Genomic DNA, 7,438 nt, shown 5'->3' on the forward strand with positions numbered 1-7,438 from the left:
TGATATGAGCCTGTCCCACGAGCCTTGATTTATCCAGGAGCATGAGTGTTGTGGATCCCCGCCCCATTCTGTGATCACATCAACAAGATGCTCAGGAAAAACCAGCTATTGCCTTCCCTGCTAAGTTCAGCTCTCCCTGGTTCGTTATGTACATCTCAACCCCGGCACAGTGTCAGAGAACCAACAGCTATTGAAGATAAGATCATGAATAGTTAATGTTCTCAGTTACCCAAGCATATTTAAAAATTAACACTGAAGCCTGGTGCTGATGAGATGAAAAAAAACTGGGTCATCAAAGACACAGAAAACAATTGCATCTACCCTCGGGCTTCGCTAATGACTGAATTTTTGTGGAAGATCCTATCCCTTCCTTGCTTTAATCCTTCAGTGGTTTAAAATACTGGATACCTCATTAAACCGCGTTCCCTCCTGCCTGCCAGATTCTCCCCTCCTCCTCCCCTCCCACAGGAGTTTGGCCCTTTCAGCTGTTTCCAGGCTCAGCCGTGGTGCTAGTCGGTGCCGTGGGCGCCTGCCCCACACACGTCCCCACGTGCCGCGTGGGAACCTGGGTGCCGCAGAGCCCATGGGCGTGTTGGTGTGACAGCTGCGCTGGGCAGAAGAAGGGGTGCGTGTCCTGGGGAGGTGGGCAAGGGCTGTGGCTGGGCACAGCCCCCCGAGCTGCCGCTGCCCTGGTGGCACACTCCCCCACTGGGGCAGCCCCCTCTGTCCCTGCGTCCTTCAGGGCTCCTGCTTGGAAAGGTCGCCTCCCCTCAAGGCGCGGCGGCTTCGCTGTCTGCCAAATCGAGCCCAGCGTTTCAAGTCCTTCAGGGTATGTGCTTAACAAGGGAATAAGCAAACAACTGAGGTGGAAAGAGGAGACAATCCTTTGGTCTGTGGGAGCCGCAGCGGGGCTTTGGCAGGGCAGGCTCTGGTGCCAAGGCAGCCGCAGCTCTCGCCTGTGCCAGGAGCCCTCCCCGGGCTCTGGGCTGCTCTTCCCCACACGTAGGAAGCTGGAAGAGACACGGGATCCTTTTTCAGAATGAAACTAGGCATTCGTAGGCAAAGAGTATAGGGAACAAATAAAATCCAAATGGTAATTTTTATGGCTTTTGCTCTGAAGTAGCTAACTGGGAAAACGAGCAGCAGGGAGCTGGGTTACCTCACCCCGGAGAGCAGGGCAGCCAGGCAGCAGGAGCGTGGCAGGGCCACGTCCCGACACACGGACTGCGCATGGGTGTCTGCCAGGGAGGGCGGCACCGAGCGTGCAAACGCGCCGCGGCCGTTTGCCTGTGGATCCCATCGTCAGGTAAGCGAAGGTGGTGGTTGGGCGCGTGGTGTGTCTGCCTGCGTGCTGGAGGTGAGGTTTCCAACGCGCTTTAGGAGGGCAGGTGAGCTCGCTGGGTTACAGACGCAGAGGGAGGAGGGGAATGGCCCCCTGCAGCCCCGGCATTGCCGGGCAGAGCCAGGACTGAGGTGGGAGTCAGCCCTGGCTTCCCACCACCCGCCAGGCCCCGCTGGTTTCCCTTCCCACGCCTGACCCGGCTGTTTTGGGTCTGTTCATTCTCGCTGCGCTGAGCCGGTCGGCACGGGAAGCAGGATGAAACGCGGCATGGCAGAGAACAGGGCAACCTCAGAGCCCGTCCTTCGATGAAGGGCCATTTCTTCCTGTGCCTGGGAGGCAGGCCCAGCTTGGGGCTCCCATTGACAGGGAAATGGAGCGCTATTAAGGCTACTGTTTATCTCATTTTTCTCCCAATGAGATGTTATTGATTTGCTCTGTGGAGGGACATACGGTGATTAAACTGTGAGCGTTTATTGACAGGCCCTGATGGCTGCTGCGCTCGCCCGAGTGCTGGGGGCAGCCGCCGCTGCCACAGGGTCACTCCTGCTGCGCTTCCACCTTCTCCCGGTAACGTTTCAAATCGGGGTTTATCTTGCAAGCTGACAGCCGCTTCATCCTGCGGAGGGGAAACACACGGCAGCCTGTCCCCCGCGGAGCAGGGGTGGGAGAGCCTTCCCGCTCCCTGGGGACCGAGCTGTGTCGAGATGGTGCTGTCCCCCAGCGCTCGCACCGCCCGTGCCTGCCCCGCCTGAGCGCAAAGCCGGGCGGCCGAGTCGCGGGAGGTGCGGTTCAGCAACCAGCAGCTTCTCACGGCCGGCGGGGCCCTGCTCCATGCCTGGGCTGGGGCATCCACGTGCGGTGGGTGGCAGCAGCATGAGGCAGGGCTGGGCCGAGGGAAGGGTTAAAGCTCCATCCTCAGCGCCCTGACGCACGTCTCGGAGGGCACAGAATTATGGCGCTCGATTCCGGCTCATCTCTCTTGGCAAAGGCAGATTTTTCTCTAAATGAGATCCTCTTGCGCATAACTTGCGCGTAACATGGGATAACTGCTCTGCTCATCACTTTGAAGGTTCAATTTCACATTAGGTTTAATGTCTCTTCTGAAGACTTATATATGTAATTCACCCCGGCATTTAGAAAAATCTCCCACGTCCTCGCTCAGATTTATTGTTGATACCGTTTTGCCTGACGCTGGATGTTGCAGGCGCATCTATCGAACAGTGGGCTGTGATTTGTGACTCGCCAAAGGGGATTTCAGGATGCAGAAATAAATGTGCCCGACTCGATTAATAGCTAATAGCCTGCTGAGAGCGTCCCTGGCAGCACGCTTGGCTTAGGAAAGGACTGGCTGAACAGAGTGAGGAGCTGTGCTGCAGAGCAGGACGGATCCCCTTCTGAAAAATTTTAATTAACTTAAAACAAATGCACAGGAAAGGGCCGGCTATTAGCTGCCTTCGCTTCCTGAGACTCATCCCTGCTAATTAAGCAGTACGTCAGTGCAAGTGACCTACAGATAACACAGCACCCAATTTGCATTTAAATTAAAAAACATATTTTTAAAATAAAGGTTCCATTAAGCCCCGTTTGTTTGTCTTTCCAGTCATACCCATTATCAAACCCTTCACTGATTTTTATAGACTGGCTTTTGGACCGGCAGCAGCTCTAGGGGTCCGGATAGCACTGGCGGGCACAGGCCCTCCCTGCCCTCTGATGCTCCGACACGGCCAGATCCAGAGTGGAAGTGTTCAAGGATCCTGTGCCAGCACGCGATGTGACGAGCTCTGGTGACCAGTGCCCTGGTGTCCCCCGCGGGGCTCTTCATCCTCGGGAAGGTGCGCCTGACGGGAAGGAGCTCTCTGCGTCCTTTCAAGCGGGACGTTGCTTTTCTACCTGGCGTTTCTCCTCCCTGCGTTGTCACTGCCTCCGGGGAGCAGCATCAGCCGCAGGGGTCTGCGGGTCCCTTGCGGTGCTCGGGCTGGGGCTGCGTCAGTGACTTTGCGGAGAGTTTCTCCCTGGCTGCCCAAGGCCGTGCCTCGCCTGCTGCCGCGATAGTAACGCGCGGGTTGTGTAACAGGTGTCGCGGCCCCGCAGTCACTTCTGCTACAGCGAGTGCCCGCAGCCGGAGGAAGCAGGAGCGTCCAGCCTGCGAGAGAAGAGCCTCTGCCCGTCCCGCAGAGCGGCGCTGTCCCTGCAGGGGCCTGGCTCCGGAGGGGACGGGTTTTTGCATGGCGTTTGCACGTTGTTTGCACGGTGCCCGCACCATCTTCAAAGCATCGGTGCAGCAGGGAGGGGTGGGGGGCCTCAGGCGGACAGCGGGATGTGTTCCTGAATGAATTCCTGATGCCTTTCCTGGTGAGGTGGTGTTGGGTGTTATAGGCTTCACACAGCATCCCCCCACAGCCTCCCACCAAGCCGTCAGCCTGCAGCCCCCTGCACACGGCGGGGCAGCGCAGCCGGTCCTGCTGCCGGTCTGACCCTGGCTCCCACCGCTGCGGGGCCGCCTGGCCGGCGCGGCCTCCCCTGAGGGCCTTAGCGAGGCTGAGGGACGCCCTGTCTTGAGGAGAGGGTCTTTGCGAGGGGATGGGGTGGAAGCATTTCTAGTGCAGACGCCTGTCGCTGGGAATCCTTCACTCAGAGGAGGCCGACAGTGCATGGAAACACTCCGGCAGCGCTGCCTTTTCACGGGCAGGCCCTTATCTGGGGGGTCAGATTCGTGTTTCGGTGTTTTCTTGTATTAATGTGGTTCATAAAACGCAGCCCATATTCAAAAAGGGATCTGGTCTTCACTGGGGCCTCTCTCTTTCTCACCCTAATTTTTTAATCACAAGTATCCAGCCACAATAGACTGTTGATGAGCGCTCATCCGGCCTGAGACACGCCGCGGTTGGTGCCCACGCGCGGGCATTCCCACGGGCGGTGTCAGCGCTGCTTGGCTTCCCTCTGGCGAGAAGCGGGGAGCTTTGGCTGTGCTGGGCAGGTTTCTCCCTGGCAGCAGCATTAACCAGATCTGAACTTTTGTGAGCAAAATTGAATTATGGAGCATGGGCTCAAATGAAGCGTGGGGGACATGGGAGCGTTCATAAATCCAGTGACCTCGTTAAAGGGGAGATCGCCCTGCCAGCCTAACCTGGGCAGGTCTCATTGGCTTGAGCCGTGCAGCGCTGCGGCGTTATTAGCGGTGACACGTCCGCCCCGGCTGCAGCCCGGGGAGAGAGGGGACTCTGGAAACTGCCTGCCAGCCGCCAGGAATCACTGCTGCATCCCACTCGGCTCTCGCAGCCGCCCTGAGGTCCAGAGGTCGCTGGCGCTGCCTGCCAAGCTGTGTCCCCTCTTCCCCCTGTGACAGCAGTGCTGTCCCCACGGGGCTGGCCGTCCTGCTCTGCTGCGAGTGCCCACGGGACCACCGCCCTGCACCTGAACCCTTGCTGTGAGCTCCTGGGCCTCAGACCCCGGGTCGCTGAGCTGGCACAACCTCGTGGAGCCCGACTCCTCTGGATACTTTTCATTTCTGCCATCAGATGTCCTCTGGCTCATTTTCACAGCGACTGACGCAAAAGCGCCTGGCCCGTCTCCATCCGCCTCTGCAGCCAGCCTGGGCGACAGGTTCGTCCTCTGCAGCAGCCGCAGCGCGCGGGGCTGAGGTGCACAGCTCCTCCATGCGCGGCACAGACCGGCGGGGCACGGCGCCGTGTCCTGCTTCCGCGATGGACGAGCAGCACCACTGGCCTGCCCTGGCCTGGTGCGTGACGGTGCTTCTCCCTCCCCTGGGCTCCACGGCCGCGGAGCTGGCATGTTGCTGGCTGGGGTGATGCTGGGGTCTCCGCCGGGTTGGTGCTGCGGTGGGGCCTCTCATCCTCCCTGCCCTTCCGGCCCCTGCTCCTCCTGCCCCAGGCCAAAGCTGAGCTCCCACGGTGGCTGGGTGCCCCCATGGTCAGTGGTACCTGGCTGCCCGCTGTGGTCCTGCCCTCCCTTTCAGCTGCCTTTTGCTCCTCTGCTGAGGCCTGACAGCTTTGATTTCTTTCTCCTGGTTAGAGAACATGAGGTTTTTGACAGCTGCCTTTGCCATTATTCTTCCCTTAATGCTGTTGTTGTTTTGTGTTACTGTCAAATCGCATCTTATTAAAGTTCTTCCCATCCTGTCAGCGGCAAATGAGGAGCGCGAAGGGCTGCGTAATCTCCCGGCTCTGTCTGGGGAAATTGCCTTTTATTATTGATAAGGCAGCGCTGCCTCTGGAGGATGCGACTCTGCTGCGTGCCGGAGCAGGAGAGCAGCACCCCTGGCCCTGCCGATGCTGCGGTGCCGGCGGGTGCTCCTGGGGAGGTCAGCTGGGGAGAAGAGCCAAGGACTGCTGGGGCAAGCCCTGGTGGGCTGGTGGGCATGGGCAAGGGGCTGACGCTGCCCAGAGCATCCTGGCTGCTCCTTCTGTGCCTCAGAGGGGAGCGGGACAGGTGGCTCCCACCTCTGTGCTCGCTCCCAGTGCAGACTGGTAGTGTGGCACCGGCAGACGTGTGTCCACCTTGGCTCAGACAGGAGCCCTGAGAAGACAAGACACCAGCCAGGGAAAATGTGCTGTCCTGACTTATTTGGGCTGGGTGCTGCTGTGAGCACCGGGGGGAGTCGTGCATGTCAGTGGCCGTGCTCCTGCCCCAAATAAGCCCTTTGGGCTCAGGGGGGTGTCTGGGGGAAAGAAATCTAGGTCATTGCAAAAATTCTCTCTCTGAACATTAAATATTTATCCGTGTTTACAGCGTGTTCCAGCCCCCGGCTGCAGAGGAGGGGCAGCGGTGCCAGGAGCAGCGCGTGTGTGCGCACGTGTCCGTGAGCGAAGGTGCGGGGCAGCAACAGGCCCCTCAGCGACGTTTGAGCCGGGCGCGGATGTCCTTTGCCTGCATGTCTGTGGCTCTGCCGCTGCGTTCAGAGGGTCCCAGCCATGCTGAGCTCTGCCCCCACCCAAAAGTAGTGCTGGTTAATGCTGGTTAATGGCCCGATGAGGTAACTGGTCCCAGGAGCTGGAGGTGGAGGAGAGGGGTGGGGGATGCTGGCCGGGAAGGGAACCCGTGGGGAGAGGACACTGGTCCTCCAAGAGCTGATATCCCCTTTCCAGGGTGGGTCCTGATCTGCTGATGAGCTCCGGTTACGCGTCTCTCTGTGAACAGTCGCACCTTTGCAAAGCGACTGACACTTCCCACGGCTCGCTAAAAATTCCTTGGCACCGGAGCAGTTCCTCTGGCTTTGTTCAGCTGGAGGGAGCTGTTTCTACCCACAAAGTGATGTACAAAAGACCGGGTGCTTCTCAGCTGCAGCAGGGCTGGCTGGCAGGAGGAGCAGGGCAGACCCTGCTCCTGGGCATGGGAAGAGGCAGCTCGGAGAGCTGGGGGGTGTGGGCGCGGGGCAGGGGTGTGCAGCAGACGGGGGTACCACTGGGATGCAGGCTTTGCAGGAATCGCCTGTATCTTCCCATGCACGTGGTGTGGCGAATGCTCGTCTGTTCCCTCGGCCTCTCTCCGAGGCAGCCACGCAGAGACCTCCTGCAGGCGGTGGGCATGGGGCTGGCACACCTTGAGCCCCCGTGCTGCACCCCAGGCCCCTCTGCGGGAGCCCCAGGCCCTGCTCCTGCCGCTCACGGGCAGCGATGCTGCAGCTTGTGTGCGTTGCAAGCTGCTCCCCTGCTTCGCAGGCACGACGGAGCAGGACGGGCTGACGGTCCTGTGGGCTCATCATCCAGCTGCCCAAAAAGGGTTTGGCTGTGTGGTCCAGGCTCTTCGCTGGCACTGAGCTTGCTGTGATGCGGTGAAGGTCATTCCCTCGGCGTGGGCCTCCTTGCCCTCGGCTTGTCTGTTGAAATCCAAGTCTGACGTGTCCTGGTGGCACAGCGAGCGGAGCCCCCGGGGCTGGGAAGGGGCTGAGGCGTGCCGAGCCCCGGGAGGCTGTGGGGCCAGGGCTCTGCTGCCAGTGCCCTTTGGTGATGGATTGGGCAGGAATCTGCAGATTCAGCGAAACACTCCACTGCGCTTCTTGGAAGCCACCATAGCAAGCACTACTTTTTTTGCTGATAAATCTTGGTTTTAAATTAGTTGCATGTCAGACTGGTAAAT

Source organism: Phalacrocorax aristotelis, chromosome 21 (assembly GCF_949628215.1).
Source record: "Phalacrocorax aristotelis chromosome 21, bGulAri2.1, whole genome shotgun sequence".
Taxonomy (NCBI): domain Eukaryota; kingdom Metazoa; phylum Chordata; class Aves; order Suliformes; family Phalacrocoracidae; genus Phalacrocorax; species Phalacrocorax aristotelis.